At 41.4% G+C, this 22,707-nt stretch overlaps 1 protein-coding gene across 4 annotated transcripts in view; it reads right to left on the bottom strand.

The window, feature by feature from the left end:
* Nucleotides 1-22,707, bottom strand: part of ARHGAP6 (Rho GTPase activating protein 6) — a 322,422-nt gene that overhangs the window by 79,658 nt on the left and 220,057 nt on the right. Inside the window, exon 1 of one of the 4 annotated variants that reach the window (XM_026797136.2) lies at nt 13,449-13,572. The exons of the other annotated variants lie outside the window; for them this stretch is intronic. The gene's annotated coding sequence lies outside the window, so the exon portion shown is untranslated. Of the gene's footprint in view, nt 1-13,448; nt 13,573-22,707 lie in introns of those variants that run through there. 4 annotated transcript variants of the gene reach the window in all.

Genomic DNA, 22,707 nt, shown 5'->3' with positions numbered 1-22,707 from the left:
CCTGCATGGCACAGGAGGCTCCTGTCCCGGGGAGAGCTGACAGAGGTGGGGCTGCAGCCTCAGCTGTCCCCCCCAAAAGCTCAGGGTCAGTGTGCTACCCCTAAAAGCACTCACCTCCAGCACTGGGACTCAGCCATGAGCTGAGGGGCAAGTCCTGAAGGCAAACAGGCAACCTCAGCTGGCATCACTTTAGGTTTCTAACCCTCTTAGCCCATTTTTCTTCCATGTTTTTCTCCAGTCCTACTGCTCTGTGGTAACTACTCCCCCTCCTGCCCTTCAGCCCTGCAGGACTACCACAAAAGGAAAACAACTGCTCTACAATACAAAGGCAAATGACAAACGAAGCAGCTCTTAACATCACAAAAGAATACAGCAATAAATCAGAAGGATGAGGCAAAAGGAGTGTCATTTATCTTCTGCTTAATACCCCTCCTGTATTACAGCACATGCAGTATTTCAGAAGCAGTATCATTTTAAAGATAATTACCCCTTGTAAACTGTATTCCCTTTTTACCCACCTGTGATGAATTATCTGAGGCAACTCTAGAGAATGGCAGTCCAAGTTGCATCCCACTGGCCAGGCTGTGCCCCAAGGGGTGACTCTGTCCTGCTCCCTAACACTCCTGTCACCAAACAGCCTCTCAGCAGTCAACTGCTTTGCTGTATAATGTAGCCCTGGGCTGGCCATACAGACTCATTCTAGACAACACCAGGGATTGCCTTTGCAACACCTAAAACTAAAATAAAATGCACTTGCCTTTATTAAAACATGATGCACAGAAAGCATTTGATAGTCTACTGATCTGTGTACCTGCAGCTGCTTAGATTTATATTATGCTGGCATAAAATCAGCAAATGCTTGAAATAAATACAGGACTTTTTTTCTGAACAAAATGCTTCAAAGGTCACTTTGTAGTACACTGCTGTTAAAGAAAACATTATTAATCAGGATGTTACCTCATGTTTTTATTTGAGTATCTTGTTTCATAATTAAGGATCCACATTTTGAATGTAAAAAATTATACTGAGTGTTTGTTCCCCACTGACCTTACCACCAGATTTGCTCATTCCAGTTTGAATTAATAAGGCTACTAAATCACTTCACATTTGTCCTCATGTAAACACAGTCACAATCTGCTGCTTCACTCTTGGTCACATTACACACTTCCTCACAGACTCTTCTTTATATAAAAGGCACCTTCTGTATAAAGACATACCCTCTGGACAGATGATAAACTCCAAACTGCAGACATTTACCTTGCCAACAGTACTGCCTGCCTTGCTGTCTCACACCAAGGATGCAGAATTTATGGGTTCTGTTGACAGCCACCATGGATTTTAAAACTCCACAAGCCAAGAAACATTCATCTAAGCCATCATGTGGGTTTTGTGCTCTGCTGGACCTAGACCTGTTTTCTAAATCTTGAACTCTGCCTCACCAGTAAAAGAGCCCCAGGCAAACCAGTGCAAAACACACATACAGCTGGAGCCCTGCAGAAACTGTAAGGATTCAACATAAAATGTGGAAGCAGATATGTGTGTCTGCATTACAGATACGGGCATGCATCACCAATTGAAGAGAAAAATACCTTACATTTAGAACAATTAATTGACAAAATAGTAAAAACAGAATAAGAACACAGTTGTTCCAGGTTCAGAAGCAGGATGGAGACCTTACAGCTTTCTCCCATGTCCCCCATTTCCCACCCAGGCTGAGTTACTGTATGCCTCCCTCTAGGTGTGCTAGGGCAGTCTACAAAATTCTCACTGTGCCTTGCTAATGCACTGGCAAACACATCTGAAACAGCAACAAAAACCCCACCTACTGAAACTTACAACATGCTGTAACGAGTTGTTACCTGTTTTAATTTGCTGTGTATTTAACAACTTTCCGTACAAAGGTACCAACAGGGGCTGAGTATAAAGAGAGCCATGCAGGATACAGGTTACAGGGTCCTTCATAAGGTGCAGTGGTTTCCAGTGGGTTAAGAGCTAACCCTACCTTGCTTATTCTATGGTGATAGTGAATATTCCTGCCTATCCTGCTTGTATGGCATCATGCTCTGAAGGATTTGCAGGTTCCTAAGTGCTGGCAGAGACAGACCCCACTGTCCCCAAAGGGGTTTGTAAAGGCCCAGAGTAGTTGGCTTCAGTCACAGGGCTGTCACTGCCATGCCAGCCCTGACTAGAGAGCAAGCACAGCTTCATGTACATCAATGACAGAAGCTTATATTTTATAAATATAAATATTCAGAAAGTATGTCCCCCCCAGGTTTGCCCCTACATTCAGGGGAACACAGCATAATGCAATGATTACCTGTGTTAGCACTGTTAACTTGCAGCTATGGAAAGACACTATATGCTAGCTCCTGAAGAGGATCAAAATGAATGTATTTGCAAAGAGTTTTGCCAGTCAAAGAGCATATTTATGGTTGGCTGCCTTAGCTCTACCATCTGCTAAGCTTCAGCAGCTCTGTGATGTTCCCATTAGCATGTCTTATCAGTGCTGATATGGCCAGTAGACCAGAAGGTTCTGTCACTCAGGGCTGAAGTGCTGTGTTGTCATCATGCTGGAGAAAACCACAAACCCACAACCAAAGACTGAAATGCAGATTCACAAACTAGACATGTCTGAGCTCCTGCAGTGACCCAGCTGGCAGGGAACAGCCTTAATTCACATTACAAAACTGCTTCCCCCTGCAGAGTGGCCATGTCCAAGTGGTCTGTCAGAAGTAATTCCTGGCCTGTGCCTGCCCTATACACCGATGGTGCAGATGATCCAGTCCCAGCCCCAGGGATGTTCTCTGACACAGTTTGATCTCTGTGCAGCCATGGCCCAAGAGAGCAGAGCAGGAGGCAGAAAGGCAGGCACGGCATTGAGGTATCTCCAAGAAATGCTCTGCAATCAAGTGCAAAGACATGAAGCAGTACTGTCAAGAGTAAAGCAAGAGAGAAGCATTTTCTTGGCTTAATTCTCTTTCATGGTTGTACTAGACCCATGCTGCCTATTGCCTCACATTCAGCATGCATATGAAAGAGAGAAAGAGCAGGTCAATTCTTCAAACCTGCACAAAAAAAGGTAATACTGCATTTTATGGTTCATTTTTGCTGCCCAAGCTTTGTGAAATATTCATGTAAGAATGAACTTGTGCATACACTCTACAGTTTTAACTCAAAACAAAAAATGACGTACATTTCTCATTAATATCAGTGCTATACAATAATTAACATGTTACCCACATTAGGACAATCTTCCCAAGGTACTCTCAGTCCTACTGACAGGGTCACACTAAAACTGGCTTAAAACTTCTTAAACTGGCTCCAAACTTCGCCCAACCTTCAGCTAGATTAAGGTCAAATGCCAGAAGACTCAAGGTATCCCAAGTCAGGTGATTTATACAATTGTTACCATTCAATGCTGCTTTCTTACAAAGCAGACACTGGGACTGCTTCTCCAACATTACACAGAAGTTGCACAGTGTAGCTGACAAAGCTGAAGCCACCAGGGCTATTTACAGACAGGGCAAGGACTCCTTTCACCTGCTGGCAGCACACACCAGCCAGTGGAATCGCACAGCCAAGCACTTACGCACATCTGACTTCTTTTCTGTGACAGCCAAATCAATAAATCTCTGAAAATACAAAGGATATTTCTCCTTTGGCCACTCTGTTGTATTTGACTTGCTGTTGGCAGTCCTTAGCTCTGCAAGAGCTAAGTGCTGCCACAGTGCTGCCTTCATTGCACATTTTAAACCAGATTTGTCAGTTCAGCGTATTTTTCTATTTTCACTCCTGTACAATTCTCCTGATTCTAGAACAAAACAAAACAAAAACCTCATGAAGGGCTTGCTCTGACACAACAGGCTCCCTGATGGCTGCAGTATTCCAGTTACTAAGAGGAGATTCCACTGTTTCCAAGCCCCTCTCTCCTGGTTCTTCTGGGACAAGAGAACACTGACATTTTCCTGAACTTTGGAAAAGCAAATGAAAAAAAGGAGACCTATAATCTACCAGATTATTTTCCTACCTTGAGAAGGCTAAGAAGGAGCTTTGCAGCCTATTTAAACTTTTTCCTTTAGCCCAGAGAAAATGATCTTTCCAAGGGAAAGGAGCTATTCCTCTCACTCTTTGGCAGAAGGTGATCCCATTACTCCTTGAAAAGCAATAGCAGAAGGGATATTCTCATCTCCACAATAAACCACTAACAGGCTCTAAGTCATGCAGAGCAGGAAGTTCAGGTTGCATAAGGATTTTCAATAGAGGCTGGCTGTGCCAGCAGAAAAGGTACTTGTCATTTTCTGTTCAGTTAATGCTGAGCATTTTACCCCAGCTAATGACTACCCAATCAAACCACTGTTCAACTCCTTCTCCTACTTAATGCAAAACATTAACACCAGTTCCTCATTAAAGAATTCTCACAGGATATGAAATTTTATGTCATAGAAAATATTTGGATTGTTTTACACAACTATTGCATTATTTTTCAATGTGTGAAAAAACATCTGTAATCTACTGTGCCTTACTCAGTATTTCTGCAATGCTCTTCCTTACAGATATAATCACATACAGATATAATTACATAATATAATCACATTGAAGCCTTGAGTAGGGTAATAAAATTTTTAAATTACTTAAAAATTTAGTGTATTAGCCTAACTTTTATCACCATGAAAACCCTGAATATTTCTATCCTGAAACTTCACACCAGGGCAGCAGAAACACTATGTCTAGCTTGCAAAAAACATGCCTAAATACCCGAGAAGCCAGGAACTTTATACATAAAAACTGAAATTTTGTTTCCTGAAATTATTTCTGAATATTATCAAACCACAGAGTTAAGCTTATTATCATGACCTGATATAGCACTACTAACACAGAACATGACCTAAATTGGCTTCTTGCAAGAAAAGCAAAATACCTTACTTCTCTTCAGCTCCCAGCTGTGACAATGTGAATGATGGATGACCTCAAAGCCTTATTTGTAAAGGCATGAAGTCATTAAGTGCTGGGAGATGGAAAGCCCTTCAGAATGTGATCCAAATGCAGGAATTCACCCATCCACTCTTCTCCTCTTCACTGGGAAGAGCAAGGATGCTCCCGGTAGGGAGATCTGGGTGCTCACCCTCTGGGAAAGGCACGAGTGACAGCTCTGTGATCACTTAAAACTATGTGCAAATAGATACTAATCCTCTTCCTCCTCCAATACTAAATCTTGAAGCTGTGAAATCTTTTTGTTGGAAACCTATTATTTCTCAAAATGATGAGAACGGGACAAATTCCTGCTGTGGAAATATCAACTCCACCCAGATTCTTAGCTCTGCTCATAGCAGCACACTGAAGGCGTGACCTCCTTAACTTTGATGCACACTTCTGAGCAGAGGTCACTTCAGCTAATACTTTCAGCAGACAAATGCACCACACCATTATAATAATAAATGCCATGAGAATTTGGCACAAAATGCTATGATCTGTGAGCTAAGTTACAGTAAGATAGATAAAACAGCCAGGGAAAGGAGAAAAAAAAAATTAACTCTAGCGAGGGAGTGGTCTTCAAGGCAGCTCTTAAGTAAATATTTTTATCAATTTTTTTTAAAAGTCTTCTGAGATGCTTCCTAAGAAAAAGATCATAAACCCAACCCACAAAAAATCTTTAGAGCAGAAACTCAAAACAGCAAGAAGAGATCATGCACAGTTCTCAAATATTTTTGCAGATTCTCCATTTGCTAAAGCTTATTGTTGTTTTTTTAAGGCTATGACTGCTCCCACATTCCTGTCTCAGAATCTACTAAAGCTGTGCTGTTGGCAAGTATTGCTACATTACTTTTAAATGACATTTAGTCCTTTTGCTCTTGGTACTCATGAACAGGGCTTCAAAATTAAAGGGAACTGCCCTCAGAGATTGCAAAAACAATTGGAACCAAAACCAAAAAAAGTTCAAACATTTGCATTCTGTCTTAAGATAAATTCCAAAATCCAGTTTTATCACCAGTTTGCTGTTCTCACTAAATACTTAATAATAAATGAACAGAGTTTCCAAACTGACTGCAGAAAATCTGTCCTTGATATCTCAGATGCTAATATATGACCATTGTTTTTTTCTGATAATGACAAGTAAAGCATTATTTTTCCCCCTCTTGTTACAGATACTAAAATTTGAGAAAGACAAAGCGATGAATGTTGACCACTTGCCTCCTTGGTGCAACACTTGCTATCCCAGTGGGCAATGGAGTCACATTATGACTACAACAGTAATTCAGTGTTGTTAAACTTCACAGTGAATACTCTTCCTACTTTCTGATGCAACATCAACCACACCCATACAGAACTATGAAATGAAAATTCCAAATGGAAGAACAAAGATCTGTATGCAAAGCGCTCTGACCAGATTTTAGCAGACCTCTTGGAAATTACAGCCTTGTCTGATCAATGAGTGCCACTGGCTGGGGAAGGCAGAACCCTGGTGCTGAGAGCTGCAGTGGTGCAGGGAAGGAACCCTTCCTTCAGATCAAGGGTCCCCCTAAACCTCCAGGGCTCCTCCAGACAGCCAGTTCAGCCAGTGGTCAGAGAGATGGAGGAGAGCCACAGCCCAGTGCATGCACACACACACGCCATGGAGGTGTAGGGCATTGTCAACTTATGTCAAAATCCCATACCTTCTCAGTTATTTCTCATGGGCAGCTCCTCACAGCACAACCAACAAACTCCATCTCTCTCCCCACTAACCCACTCTTTCGTAGCGCTCTTCTTCTTATTGGACACAGCTGTGGCCTATTAAGGGCAGGCCTGTTCCTAACCTTTGGTGATTGATACAGCTGCAACTCCTCTGGTGTGAGATTTCCTTCTGTACTATCTTTATTTTCTTGCATTCTATCCCCCTGCAGTAGGGGAGTGGTAACAGAGACCTCCCCACCTTGGCCTCAGAGGGAGCACATGGCATTTACCAGCCCTGTGCCATCACTCCTTTCAGAAGGCTCCCAAACTCCCCATGACCAGCACACAGTAAAGTTTAGTCCTGCAAAACCAAACTTGCCCTCCTGATACCTGGAATGGCATGATGTGACAGAATTGGCAGCCATTCCAGGCCAAAGGGCAAGATTTCTTTTCCAAACTCCTACAAACTTTTTAATCTTTCCATAGAAATGAAGCAGAGATAGCAACACTGTTTTGACTGCAAATGCTTCATGTAAAAATAAGCTCCTAATGACTTCAGACTGAAGGCAAATTTGCCAGTCAGCAAAACACTTGAGTACATGCTTAGTTTGAAAAGTTTTGCTATCTATTGTATGCAATTAATCTCTTGGATCACAGATGCAGGCTGGGTTTTGTAAGGCTGAGCTATTTTGCACATCATCTCACTCATCCTGCCATCCTTTGACCTAAAGAGGTGCTCCCTGTGTTGAACAGAGTGAGCAATTGCCTTATATGTTTAACTGGCAGATGAGAGAGCTCATGCTTGAAAAATCCTACCCTTAGTGGCAGAGCAGTAACTCAAGAGACGAATTCATCACAGCCACACTCGTTATAGGAACTCAAACACTGCCAGCAAAGCCCAGGCTAAAAGCTATGTTACTTCAGGATAATTTTACCTCATAACACCAAGGTAAACAAAATGCATCTTACAGTTTATTTGACCATCCAATACAACCTGTTTTTATCAATTTCAGCTACAATGTAAAGTATTTTAATCCTTCTGACACACTTGTTCACTTCAGAATAGCTGGCAGCCGGCAGACAGTGATTCACTGAGTTACATCAGTGTCAAACAGCTTCCAGTGATATAAAACCAGAGCACAGCAAAGTGAACCTGACTCATTGGATCTTCAGACAGAGACAATCCATTTTAAAACGAGTTTGGAAGATGAAAACACACCAACCATAAGGAATATCCTGGTTATTTTCCTGGTTTATCAGTCCAGAAATTGTTTTGAACATGGAAGTTTGCACAGTAAATTAAATTCTGGGGTTTTTGTATTTTATGACAAATAAATTTGCCTAAAAGTGGAAAATGTTCATATATTTGTATTCAGGCAACTTTGTATTCATAAAAATCCATTATATCCTTTAAATGAAAGGGGGGAAAAAAATCCCAAAACTCTTGTCCCGTTTTAAGGAGTTGTTTGGGGGTTTTTTTTGCCTGTACATAAGCAGAAAGTTCAACAGTGTTGAGTATTTGGAAAAGGTTATCTTCAGAAGAGAAAACTTGATCATCACATCAGGAAAAGAAAACTGCAGATTTTTGGAAACTATGATATCTGGGTTTTGGGGTTTTTTTCCTGCTTTAGTGTTTCAGCTAGTACAAAAATATTTCCCATTCCTCTAAGACCAGATGGCTTTAAGTTTTAGCCTTGTGGACTGCAGCAGGAAAGTTGAAACAGAACTGGAAACACAGAGTTTTCATTTTCATGAAATGGTAACAGTTAAAAAATTTAGTTTCAGTTCATGAGACCCATAACAAAAGATTCAAAATATGTTACAGCAGGAGGCTCTGTTCTCTTGGGGAAAAAGACAAAAAAAAAGTTTACCACAATGTCTTGTCTACCTTTTCACCTGGCAAATTTAGAATTTCTCAAACGTTATGACATTGGCCCAGTAGGCAACTCTAAACCAGAAATTTCTGGCTTCCAGACTCACCTAAAAAGACATTCTGGAAAACCTTGTCAATTTAACATCTGCATCTTTGAATTGACAGAAATTAATCAAACTTTCTAAGTTTTGACACAACAAATCCAATGCTTTTTTCATGGAATTATTTTACTTAAATTGTTGTGTCTTCTCATAGTGCTGTTCAGCACCCAAAGGATACTGAAAACCTGCTTTAGGAAATGATGCCATCCTAGGTGTTACAACTGACTCAGAGTGTAGCAACAACCAACACAATGCTTGGCTTTGCTTCTGTTCTCAGGCAAGGCAAAATATCAAGCTAACATACCTATGGATTATCATTAAATCCTTTTCTTCACTGGATGAAGGAAGAACTTCTTTGGAAGGCAGCAACACCTCTGAAATGCTAGCAGAGCCAGGTGACACTTGAGGTGACATTCAAATTTCTACTGATTTTGTCTGTATACACAAAATCTGTATCACAGACAGCCTGGCATTCACTGACTGCCTGTGAATGTGTGTACAGAGGCAGATTGCTACTGCACCAGTGCTTACATTTGTTACACAAAAACCAAAACAACCAAACATTTAAAAGTGCTGTGTGTCAAGACACCTGAAAAATTAAATGCCTCAGTATCCTCATGGGCACCTAAGTTAGGAGAAAGCAAAAGAAACTTCCTTCCTGCATGCTCCACAGCTTGAATTCAAATAGAAGGGAAGACAATGTATGAAGCCATACTCTACATGGGCAGATATGACACTGTACTGTGTAGTCCAGACACTTTCCTCTGAAATACCTCACAAGGGTAAGCATCTGGCATGCTTCTTCTGTTATTACAGAATCATAAAGTGGTTTGGGTTGAAAGGAGCCTCAAAGATCATCTATTTCCAACTCATGGGCAGGAATTCCTTCCACTAGACCAGACTGCCACACCCAACTGGGTTGTGAATACTGTCAGGGATGGGATATCCACAGCTTCTTCAAGCCAGCTTTTCTGAGCAAGTGTTTCAGAGCCTCACCACCCTTAAAGCAAAGGATTTCTTCCCAATATCTAATTTAAACCTACTCTCTTTCAGTTTAAAGCCATTACTCCTTGCCCTGTCACTATTATGCTTCTATTGCATCACCCTGCCAATTGAGGAAGAGAGTATATTAAAAAAATAGTAAGACACCCATTTTGGAAAATGTAACAGTGTTCTTATGTGGTTCAAAAAGATGCAGATCACCAAATCACAGGGAAGACAAGATGTGGTCTTTGAATAAGTATAGTCCAGACAGCATAACAGGCACTATCCTCAAGAGTCAACACCTGCCACCAGAGCATACAGGCTAAATTAATAGCAAAACCACAATACAATCCATGTCTTTCTCCAGCTCTGCATTCATCCACGGCTACAATTCCATAGCTGCTGCCTACCCTGCCAACCACCAGGCACAGATGCAGAGCCCCCCATCAGCTCCCCAGCACAGCCTCCTACGGGCCCCCAGCAGCAGGTGAGGCACCCCAGGCTGGGGGGTGTCCCCAGCAGCCCAGCCTGCCACGCCAGCTCCATCTGCACAACTGACAGGGGGAACAACCCAACTGCCCGAGCAGCCTCAGCATCCCAGAAATGCAGCCAACCCATGTGGCCCCAGCTTGCAGGGGAATCCCACCTGCCCAGGTGTGCCATGAACCCACCATCCTGCCTGCTCCTGGACAGCTGGAGCCACAGAGCTTCCCCAAAAAGAAAAAGCAGGAAGCAGCAATAAAAAAGCTTCTCCCTCATACCCACCCTTCCCTGAGCCAGAGTGTGAGTTAGTTAAATCACTGTATCCATCCATCTCTGTGCAGTCACACTCTTGTCAGATTAGGATTGGTTTGTATCAGTTTAGCTTCCGCCAGATTGGAGCAAAAGATAAAATTTTAAACCGATTTGTAATTAAGCAATTATTTGATTGTCATTATCTGATCTGACAGTCATCTCTCTCTGTGGAGCTGTGATATCAATACAGCCTTGAGTCTGTTCTGTCAAAGTTCATCAAGTTACACGGCATTTCAGAATAGGAAATGTGTATTAACAAACCCTGCAATGGTGCACAAAGGGAATACTACACTTTGCAGGACCCTCCATCCTACAGGAAAATATAAACATAAGCACCACAGCCTTTGCAACAGAAAGAGCCAATAACATGACCTGCTATGTTTAAAAGAAACCAAGCCTGCACTATAGTACATGCTCACTAAGTGATCCAGAAGGCATCAAGATTATAGGAGGTTCTTCTAACAGTGCAACGAGCTTACACAATTTTTAGCTCACCACTTTTCTCCTCATTTCATACTTTAAGCTCACTAATGCTTTTACTCATGAAAAGGCCAAAGAATTCCATTCTTTCAGTATCTTTGAACTCATTTCTTATCACCGCTAGAAGAGACAAAACACAAACCCCATCACCATTGCATGAGAGCTCTCTGTAAGGCTGGTTTTAATTTCATTTTTTCCTTTTCCTTCAGGATTAAAGATCAGGAAACCAGAAAAAAAAAAAAAAGCTGAAGCATTTCAGGCATTTTCACTTGCTTTCAGAAATCAATCCATCTCCTGCAGTCAGCAGTGCATACCTCCATTAACCCTCCTCCTCAAGGAGCACTCTAACTTAAAAAAAATTAAAGTGTGTAAAAAAGAAAAGAATAAAAATACTTCCAAACAAAACCAAAACAAACAAACAAAAAATTCAAACCAAAAAACAAACCAAGCAACAATTCTTTCAATGATCTTTGGATTTAAAAGGTGAGCTTTGGTACACGTTGTACCAAAACCAGCACAGTGATTGAACTGAATAAACACATTATCCTGAAAAATGGTCACACTGGGGTTTGAAAAGCTACAATATAACACATTATAAAGACTACATGATAACTTTAATCTGAAAAAATTACTTGAAATACAGATATATTATTTAAAATACTTAAATAATACACACCACGTAGGTATTTCATGATTGAACTTAACACTGCTACAAAGTACCCTGCACTTCTTATAAAAAAAGAGAATTAAATCTCCACAGACTGTTTCCAGTTTTGTTTTTGCAAATTATACAAGAACACAAGGCCATACTCATTCCCTTACTAAGGAGGAAAGAGAATAAAACCCTTTTTTTTTGAGAGAACAGAACTTAATTTAAAAAAACATATTATAATTATTATATTAGCTTCACTAGGTCCATGTCACAAGAGAGACTTAACCATTTATACTTCTGTAAATTGGCACACTCAAACAGGGAGTTATTAACTATAATATCCTTAAATTAAATTGGACAGGCTTATACCATAAAAGTCAATACAATACAAGTCACAGTGGCAGTTCACAGGCTGTACCAGCATCCTCAGCAGACATATCTCAGGGAAAGGCAGGTGAGAGGTATTTCCTGCCAATGCAGTGAGGGCTATCCCTGGGCTGGATGCTGGGAGTGGATTTATGCCACACTTGTCAGAATTCTCTTTCCCAAAGAGGGGTGAAAACAATGGAAGAGGCTTCAACCTCTTCAGTAAAAAGATCCCCAGGAAGCCAGAGCCACGCTGCCTGTCAGCCTGCTGGCACACAGAAGTGCTGCCAGGGCTCTCCTGGAGAGAGGCAGCAGAGCTGGTGATGGGAAAGCAGAGATTCAGAAATCCAGCCACCAGTGGTGAGCAAAGGGTGCTGAGCAATCCCCAGTGTGTCCCAGAGGGGAGCACAGGGTGCTGAGCCATCCCCAGTGTGTCCCAGGGGTGAGCACAGGGTGCTGAGCAATCCCCAGTGTGCCCCAGGGGTGAGCACAGGGTGCTGAGCAATCCCCAGTGTGTCCCAGTGGTGAGCAGTGGCATTACAAAACTGCTCTTCAAGGCACAATCTTTTCTGCTCTCATCTCCTTTGTGCATGATAGAACTGCTAAAGATTAGTTCTTATTAGCTTAATTGTCAAGGCAGCATACCCTGAAGCCAAAAGGAAGTCAGATTTCTACTACCAAGTCCACTTTTCATCCAAAATATTTTGTATTTTTAGAATGCCTGGCCAATGAGAAAAAAAAATTTACATTTTTCTGTTATAAAAACCAAAGAAATTTAAAACTAGCAGCAACCACCTAGAGAGAGAAGGAGGGCAAAAAGCTTCACTTGACTCCACACCAACCATTTGCTTTTCTAATCAACATGAAACGTAACCTTCACATTGTTCTGCCCATCCACAGAGTCTTTTATTCTACATATCGGCAACATCCCCCTGCATGGATGTTTGCTCTAAGAAATGGTATCAAACATTTCAAAATAACTGTATGGTACGTGTTGTTATTTAAAAAGCAAGTATGTTCTATACTACACTGGACATCTTGCAGAATACCATTATTTTAGATAATTCCTTAGTGTCCATTCCAGCCTTAGGAAGCTACACACAGCTCATCTCAAAGTCCTACAGAGAAGAAATAAGGACAACTGGAAAGGAGCTATTGCAGCACTGGGGATCAAGCACTTCAATTCCTCTCTAACTCCACCATGTGGGATTGTCTCACCATGTAACACAACAAACAGAAGAGTTTATCCTCTACTTGCTTCCCTTGAACTGGTCCTGTATCTGCCTCTGGATCTCTAAGAGCAGCTTACAGCAATAAATGTTTACACACAAAACACAGGAGGTGCAGTTCACAAGAAGAGAAAAGCAGCAGCAATGGGGCAAGAAAAATCTCCTTTCCAAAAGAGATTACTCAAAATAAAAAAATCAAAGAAGGCAAAAATAGAGGAAGACAATTTAAAAAAGAAGAGATCAGTGTTGGTGGGGGGAATGGTAACAATAAGCAGTATTGGAATGACAAAACTAATATTGATTAAAAATTTACTAACCTTATAGCACAAGTAGAAGCAAGAACACTGAATTCAAGTGGAAGATGTCCAGCTTAGTTTGTTGTTAAAGCTGATTTGCAAGTTAAGACTGGAATGATCGCCCTCGTTTGTTTCTGAGAACCAAAGTGAGACTTTTAGAGAAATGAGAATCAGGAACTGGTATCAGAAAAAGGAAGACCCAAAATGAGTTTATTTGAATAAGACTGGAAAGACCAGAAGCAACAACTTCTGCATGTAAGCCAGTGGATCTGGATGGCAACCAGAATTTTGCATATTGACATTTTGAGGGATCTTTGCATCTTCTTACCTACTGGCTTACTATGAGCCTGCTTCCAAGGTCACAAATGACAACTTCCATGGTCACAAATGTGGATTGTCAGATCCACAATCTACTGGGAAGAACACTGGCACGTTAACCATTTGCAAACACAAGAAATGCATATTGCTGAGTGCATGCTTTTGAAAAGCTGTCACCTAAGATGGAAATTTTGCAAGATGAAGTCAGCTTGCAGTTAGATGTCCATGTACTACCACCTTGCAACGACTTATAACTGTCATCTATGATGTCAGAAAGGTCCATTTTCATGACTACCCTGACAACAGACATGAAGTGACAAGAGAATAAGTCCAAACAATCTTTCTTTCAGACATAGTTCACTTCTACAAAAATGCTCACTACTTCAATGTCACTTGCTCCAGAATCCCTTCCCCATGGATTTACCACTTCTAAATTTTGAAAGCAGCCTGACCCAGTTTGCTAACACATGCCTGAATGAGAATAATTCTCTTATTTTCTCACATATTAAGCAAAGAAGAACAAAAAGTAAGCTCAACTCACCATGAAGCAACATACCCACTATCTTCACATTCTTCTCTCAGAAAGAAGTTACACACCTGGATTTAAGTCTTATTCCCTCACCTTTACCTTTGATATACAGCCTTTCATATCAGAAGAAAGCATAAAGGCATAACATATTTACATGGAGCAGACAACTGGAAGAAAATCACCTGCATCTTGCTGCGCTCCTTTTTCTTCCCACAGCTACTGACTTACTGCAGGAAAAAGGTAACCTCTATAAATGCACATCATATTTGGCACAGGGTACTGCTGGAACTCAAGGTAGAGATAAAAAATGCCTGAAAAAAAATGCCTCCTTTTCTTTAGTCTCAGCCAACTGCAAGATAATTAATGAGACAAAAATCCTGCAAGTCACTGAAAGGGACAGGAAGAAAACCAAGAAGGAGAAAATGACAAGAAAAGAGTGGAAACCTCCAGCAGATTGCAAGGGACATTACATTACCAACCTGAGAGAAGATAACGGAGTTTCCTAAGGTACAGAACCAATTTGGGCTGAGAGTGTGAGATAAACTCAATATCCCATTAGAGACAAGTCAAAAAAGTAGATAGAACTTCAGGGGAAAAAAAAAGGCACATTGGTGTAAAGGAAAGAATAAAAAACAGACAAAAAGAAGATGAAAATCCATGTGAGACCACAAGAAATTAATTTAAATTCATCTAGAAAGCAAAACATCTATTATTTCCCCAAGAGATTAATATGTCTGTCTCTTGATGCAAGTTCACATGCAAAGACTATTTATTATTGTTCCTGAAAAAAATCAGCAAAGTACAAGAATTCTCAAGTCTAAAGCATCCATGGGAAATTTACCTTCATGACAGCTAAAATCAACCAAATTGCAAAGTTTCAAATATCGTAACATGACAAAAAAGAACAGCATGAAGTGACTCAGGTATTTTTTTTCCATCACTTACATTCTACCACCAAAGCCCTGTAAAATGACTGAAAAACATTATTTTAAAAACAAGAGAGTTAAGAATTTTTGGGGCCCCACAGGGACTCCCAGCAACTCAGGTGTTTGTGGAATGCAGCTGAAGCCTGGGAGGCTTCATCTCTTCACCAAGCAGGAGCAAAGGAATCCCATCAGATATTAACTGTCCACAGATAATGTTACCAGCAATAAGCTCAATTAGAGAATTATCTCCTGAGAGAAGTATATTATGCCATTAACTTAAATTAGTCTGCATGTTATCATATGGTAAAGAATGGAAAATTTCCACAGAACTTAAAAACTTAGTGCTTGAAGTCCATTTAGATCTCTGTAATCTGATTAGGTTCTTGATTAATGAAGAGAAAGGGATGATTCTGAAGGCCTCTATAAGGTAGAAATCACTCCCCTGGAGCTGAGAAAGAGAGCAGCCCACAGTTAGAGCAAACACTACAGAGCCCAACTGGAACAGACTGCTTTGAAAGAGGCAATTAACAGAGACCTTGAGTGCAAGGTCAGCCACTCTCCTGGTTCCTCCCGTCCCTTCCCAACCACATGGGCAGCCCAGAAGAGGCAATTGTCCATCCAAGTGCAATATCTCTATGAAGAGAACCACTGGTAAGATCAGGAACATGGAGATTTCTAGACACAGGCTCTTCTTTCACATGACTTAGTGTTTAAATTTTGTGTCTGTGCAAGGACTGTTACTTTACACCCAAGTGAGCTCGTCCTTAGGCTAATGGTTACACTGGTAACTCCAAAAAGCATGCCTGCTATTATTGTCAGATCATATTTTCTCTCCCATCTAGTTATGCAAAGCATGAATTCAGATCAAGCTAAGCATGTCACCAGGGAAAACAGCTTAAACAGTAAAGACTAAATGGAGGGGGCAGAAGAGATCAGAAATAGGAAAAGCAAGGTTGAGGAAGGAACAGGAAATGCATACCTCAAGGTGGAATTCCTTCAGCCCTGGTGAATGTCAAGAGGATAAAACTCCCCTTGATCATACATTGTAGATATAGGTAAGGTAATTATTTCTTTCCTGAGCAGCCCAGGATGCATCCAGATACTTAAACAGTGTCCTCCTTCATCCTCTTCCACAGAGGCTTGGGCAAGATAAAACGGGTGGCAATCAAACATTCATTAAATGAGAGAGGAGCCTTCCAGAGAAGAACCAGGGCAGGAAGAAAAGTCAGTTCACATTACAACTCACAAATAGAGGAAGGCAGGTAAATTAATAACTTCATTCCTCCTCAGCACAGGGCAAGATCTGGCTAACAAGATTCCTGCTCAGTTATCAAATTTTTCCTCTTCAAAACTGTAAGAAATATGTTCTGTGCCTCACTGAGCTCTCCTAACAAACACACACCTCTTTCTTCAGAATATGGATAAATTATCTCAGTAAACTTTCTGCCTTGGTAAAGCTAATCTGTAATGATTAGTGAAATGTACATATTGCTGTCATCTTCCAAGCATTGCACAAATAGTAACTAGCTGATCAATGAACACTGCACTGGGGACTGTTAGCACAGGATTCATGTGTTTGTAAGTATGCATGTGGCTAATGTTTATGGTCAGCATTTAATTTATGTGCTTGATTTCACCTTCCAAGAAAGGTCACTCCCTTAAGGCAGGTCATCTGTCTGCCTGCAAGGGAAGGGTGAGAACCAGGAAGCAGTGGCTGACTCAGTGCCAGACCCTGCCTGACAGTGGAAAAAGCAGCTTCAGAAAAGCCCTGGAATGGTCCCAAAACCTCCCCGCCTCCCGAGCCAAGAGAAGAGAGGGAGAGAAAACTTTACAACTCAGGCAGGGTCAGGCCGGAGGTGGCTGACATTTCAAACAATAGCAGACTAAACTGGAAAAGTAAACCTTGGGACACAAAGCAGATCTGAAGGAACTCTGTGATGTAGCACCCTGCAAGCACCCAGAGGAAGAGCGGGTATGGGCAGGAGAGCACCCAAGTGTTTCTTTCTCAAGCCATTCATCACCCCACGTGTTCAGGCTGTTGGAGCCAAAGAAACCTGGCACCAAAGCCAATATGCCAGATTTGTTATCATTTGGAGAGCCTGATAATTTGTCTGATAAGATCCCAAAAGGTAAAAGATGAAGGCAATGCAGCACTATCTCTATCTATGGGTAAACAGCTCCTGTCATCACATTCCTGTGAGCACATCTACAGCCTGAGGGGGACAATCCATGAGTGACCAGTCTTTAACCACAATAACTTCACATTAATAAATCTCTAGATTGACTACATGCACAGCAAATCAAGAGATTTTTATTGTGATCCCATTAACTGAGAGCTTTCCAGTTAAGCTTTCCCCAACCTGCCACTGCCATCTCCTCTTTCCAGCCACAGTTTGCCTACCCATTTCTGAGCTCCAGTCTCCAGGGCACTCCACTGCCAAGCAGCTGTTTTGTAACAGCAAGGTAACTGCACAGGATTATTATCTAGATGTAAAATCTTAATTGGTGAAAGCTCCTGCACATTTAACTACCAGAAAAAAAACCCTCCAGCTTCTGTTCTCAATTGTTATCTCCTATGTTACATACCTGTTAGCAGAGTTTAGCAATCAACAAGTGGTACAGAGCAATTTGACTGAGAGATAAGCTAAACAAGTTAGGTGGGATGACTATCACCATGAAGGCCATGTTACTCTTCAGAAAGAAAACCCAATGTCAACTAGAGAGGCCCAGGGAAATGGTACAACCATTTCCCCATTCTGCTTTCATTTCCAGGCTGAGATGCTCTGTGTGGCACATGCTGGGGAAGAGAGGGCCAGTCTTGGACCATGGGAAGTCCCAGCTTGGTTTCCTCCAGCCCAGGAGCACAGCTGCCTGCCAAGGAAACCTACACTCCCAACAGCACAACTTTCCTGCATGAGAAAAGAGGCGGCTTTGACCCACACCACTGAAAACAGGAATCTCATCACAAGTAGCAAAGGCTCTTCCATGGCTGCCTTTGCTTCAGCAGAAAAAGTAACACCCTGGCAGTATGGAAGCTCTCAAAAGCTGACAGCTGCTACACTCTCACAGCCTGGCTTGATTTACACCCCTGAAGAAGTTACCACCCAAATCAATAATGACCTCACAACAGTGTGATAAGGTAATCATTATTTTTGAGGAAAATTAGTATTCAGACAATGTGCCAGAATTTGGCATTGCTAACACAGATGCTCCATGGTAAACACATCTAGGAAGGGGTGAACAAACGGCTGCTATTCTTCCATAACTTGTGTTAGGAGTTTGCACTGTTAAATTTAGGTGGCTGAAGCTGCATTTGTTCATCAGTGAGCGTTGTAAGTACAGTTGTTGATGCTCCTCTCCTTATTTTGCCAATAGGATTCCCCATGAATAAGTGTCAATACCAGCTTCTACTAAAAGACATTATTTCCATACCCATAAATACATGGAGAGCTATGTAACCACCCAGGCTGCACCAACGCAGTGAAAGCTATGGAAATTCTTTCAGTCAGAGATCTGATGTGTGCACAGTTCACACACCTCACCAGCACCACCACACCGGCATGGGGACAGTGACAAACCCACTGCTTGGCCAGGATGCATGGGAAACAGCAGAAACACAAACCAGGATGAAAGACTTGTCAGACCTGTGAATGTAAATAAGTGTGTGACAAAGAAATGACAGCCCTACACAAGTACTGCTGTTACATTAGTTGTTAAACACACCTCCTTGTAAAAGTGCATGTAACTATCAATATTCCAGGCAATGTGGATTATATAAACACTTAGAAACAAAGGCCGGGCCTCACTGAAAACTCTCCAAATATCTTTGGGTTAAAAATACTGCAGCCCTTTTTGCTGCAAGGTTGGGCTCACATTTAACACTCCAGGATATCATATATCAAAGAGAGCTTCATCTTGCAAAGAGCTGAGTGCCTTTCTTAGAAAGCTACCAGAACTTCTTTCCTTTTTATTTTGGCAGTCTCATGTAACCAAACTTATCATATGCAGACATTAGGAAACAGAGATAACACTCCATAACTCTCCATATAGTGGACCAAGTACTGGATAAAGACCTACTGCAACTGGTCCAAACAGGGCTGGAACTGTCAAAAGTTTCACTCTCAGGCTATGAGCACAGCTGATCCAACAAACTCGAATCCAATTCCTTTTAGCAGAGCATCAATTGTTCAATTACAAAAGTCAGCATATCTGAGTCAGCCCTTATCTGCAGCTAACTCTGTAACTGCACCCTTACGTAAGGCTGCAGCTTGCACGTTGACTTGCCAGGTTTCACAGGCTACGGAAGAGCTTTTCCCAAAGGCTCCAGCAATGCAGCACCATGCTCCAGTATTCCACACTGAATTCCCATGCTCCAGGCACCACCTGGACATCTCTGCCAGGAACCCCCACAGAGCAGGATGGTTACAGTGTAACACCAATGGTGCCAAGGGGGTGTTTCTTCACAGGATATGATCAAGGGATGCTCCAGGAATCCTCAGAGGCACATCCTCCTCACCACAGCCTCACAGGGTGAGCTCTCTGAGAGCCACAAGAGCCCACTGCACAAAGCCCCCCTCCTTAGCTAAGGGAACCAGCAGGGAAGGGGATGCATGCACAGGGATTGCCCCTCACAGAGAGGAGAAGCTCCTCCTGAGGTCTGCAGAACATTCCCTGTGCGTGTCCCTGAGCCTCCCAGCCTGGCAGCATTTGCACTGACACCCTGAGCATCACCTCCCCAGCCACTGCCTCAGCTCCCTCCCTCTCCTGCTGCAGGGGATTTAGCAAGTCTCTTTGATGCTGGGCTGGCTTGGGCAGGGTAGGCTGCACAGAGACAGCCAGGAGACATCTCCTCCAGATCATGTTCTTATGTTCACTGCTGTGAAGCTGTGCAATCTGTAAGACACAATCTCCTTGCTGCAGCTCTGGGGGTTTTTTGGTTTGTGTTGAATATAACAACCTTCTACCATTCTATTTAGATCAGTGCCTTTAGTGGTGCATTAGTACTAAACTACAGAATGGAAACCCAGTCATTCCTACAGTTTTATATAAGACCCTGTTAACAGAGTAAAATCAATAGAAACTAAATCAGATTTTTTTTCCTACCCAATAAAAGCAGTGGTGCCTCAGGTGAGCTTGTGCATCTGCCTTAGAGAAAGACAAGGACATTGGAAAAACATATTCTATTTGTAACAAGGTGAACCCAAGCCAAGTCAGCTTTCCTTTCAAAGACACAGAATTTTGCTTGCTAAATTTACTGTTTGTGTACAATTCTGCATATTGTCTCTTAATATTAACAGCTGACCACCTGTTTTCAAAAAACCATTTGCTGGAAAACATAGAATTATTCTGTTCAGTTTTCCAAATTACAGTTTTCTGTCTTTAAAAATTGCTGGAGATAAAGACAGGAGTGCTGCTTTCTGACCATAAAATACTATCATCAGTTGCATAAACTGGGCTTCAGTTCAACTCCTTTGGTCTGTAATGTCATCAGTATGAAGGCAGAAAAATCTTTGGCTTAATGCTACTTTGAAAATACTTAAGAGTAGCTATTTCTAACCATTTAGCAAGAATTCACTTTCAAGACAACTGCAAATAACTTCCTGCCATGTTTAATCTGGGGAAAAAAATAAGTAAAAAGCGATGACTACTTTTCTTTCAAGTTTTGTAGGGAAAAAATGCATGTGTAATATCCATGCCCAAAAGGATTTGAAATAACACTAGTTTAGTGTTATTTCAAAGTTTAGGTTACTAAATTAAACTGGCTAAGATTCTTCTGAATATCTTCATATATTTCTGCCTCAACCTTCCTAAGCTTTTTACTGATGCCAGTGATGACTGGTTAATCTTATAAACTGCAAGTAACCTGCCTTTGCTTTCAGATTATATCATTTCTTCAGGTGAGAAACTCCGGTTTATTTAAAAAAAAGTCTGGAGTGGTTGGCTAAATGAGACACTAAAATATTCATATCACCCAGCAAAAGTTTAGTTGTTCAGACAATTTACGTAAGTGCTGCATGCCTACAGCTGTCAGCAGCATTGGCACACTCCAGATGAGTACCCATGAATCAGAGATCCAATAATTGTATGAAAAGGAAACCACATATCCAGTTTTGGGGGAAAAAAAAAATGTAATAAATACCTGCATGTACTCTCATGTCACAGCATAATCCACAGTATTAAGTAGACGACTTACCTGAAACACAGTTAAATACAGCTGAGAGGAGAAACCCTTAACTTAAAAAGTATGGGAGGTTTGAATACTGTGCAATTGCACCCCGACCATCGCATTTTCTCAATGATTTCTTACCTTTTATAACACAGTAGAAGAACTGAAATGTTAACATTTTCAGTTACATATAGTTTTCATATCACAGGTATCCTTGTGTGATTGCTAGAAAATCACTCTACATTCACTAACAATTCAGTGGAGCTGAAAGACTTCCACTTTGTATGACCTAAAGGGCAGCAAGAATGCACTGATCAAGTGCAAGTTCTGCTGGTGTTCCTCTGAAAACATGGAGTGCTATTGGGCAGTCATGGAATGCTGGACAAGGGCAGTCAGGGGCCATGGAGGGGATGAGAGCCAGCCTAGAAGCCCAGATTGGTAATGAAAAAATAACTTGGAGGAGCTGAATCAATCTATTTGATAGAAAGGAAAGAAAGGAGATGGGCAGCAGTTGGAATAGCACAGGCTCCTTAAGATTAAAGAGATGAAAGCAGGTTTGTCCTGCTGAGGGAGAGATGGTGAGACATAAAGGAGAATCTTGTGGTAGGGTGATCCTAAGGGACCCTGAAGGAGTGAGAGTAAAAGAGATTTGGAGATGGGGTTGTGTCACCAGGGCAAGTGAATGAGTCAGAGAAGCAAAAAGGATAAGCCATGTCAAGGTCTGGGTAAGGATGGAGGAGGAGAGGGTTGTAGGAGGAAGAAAATGGCAGACAGGATACTATGGGAGGAACACATTCATATTGCAGAATTCAAACTCTGCAATTTCTTTTCTAATAACTACTGGTCACTAACACATGAATATCTAAAAGGAGATCTTTTTGTCAGTCTTCCCTTTAGCTCAAATATTTCAGTTATTTCTCTCATCTCATGTGAATGCACAAAATGCCAAAATGAATGCAAGAAGGCAGTAATTATCCTCTACTGAGTTTTAAAATGCATAAAATTGGTAGCAAAGGTTTATTACTTTTTCATCCGTGAAAAAAAATATGCATGCTTCATGCACTGCTTCTCAGCAACTTGAGAGCAGTGAACTTATTCCAGTTAAATACCTCAGTGTCATTCACTTGAAAACTGGGTCTTAGTTCAGTCATCGTTTTCTGAAAATGCACTGTGTAATACTGTCATGAATTCTACTGAAGATAACTTTTTTCTTTTAAACTGCAAAATGAAAGACGAGAAACAAACCTACAGATCTGGGAGCTCTGGTTATGAGTTGTTAATGCTCAAAACATTAGCAAGGGCATCTGTAAAATAAATCTTACTTCTGAAGAGCTAGGTAAA

This window comes from Zonotrichia albicollis, chromosome 2 (genome assembly GCF_047830755.1).
Source record: "Zonotrichia albicollis isolate bZonAlb1 chromosome 2, bZonAlb1.hap1, whole genome shotgun sequence".
NCBI lineage: Eukaryota > Metazoa > Chordata > Aves > Passeriformes > Passerellidae > Zonotrichia > Zonotrichia albicollis.
The sequence above is the reverse complement of the archived record's forward strand: the minus strand, read 5'-3'. Positions and strand labels throughout refer to the sequence as shown.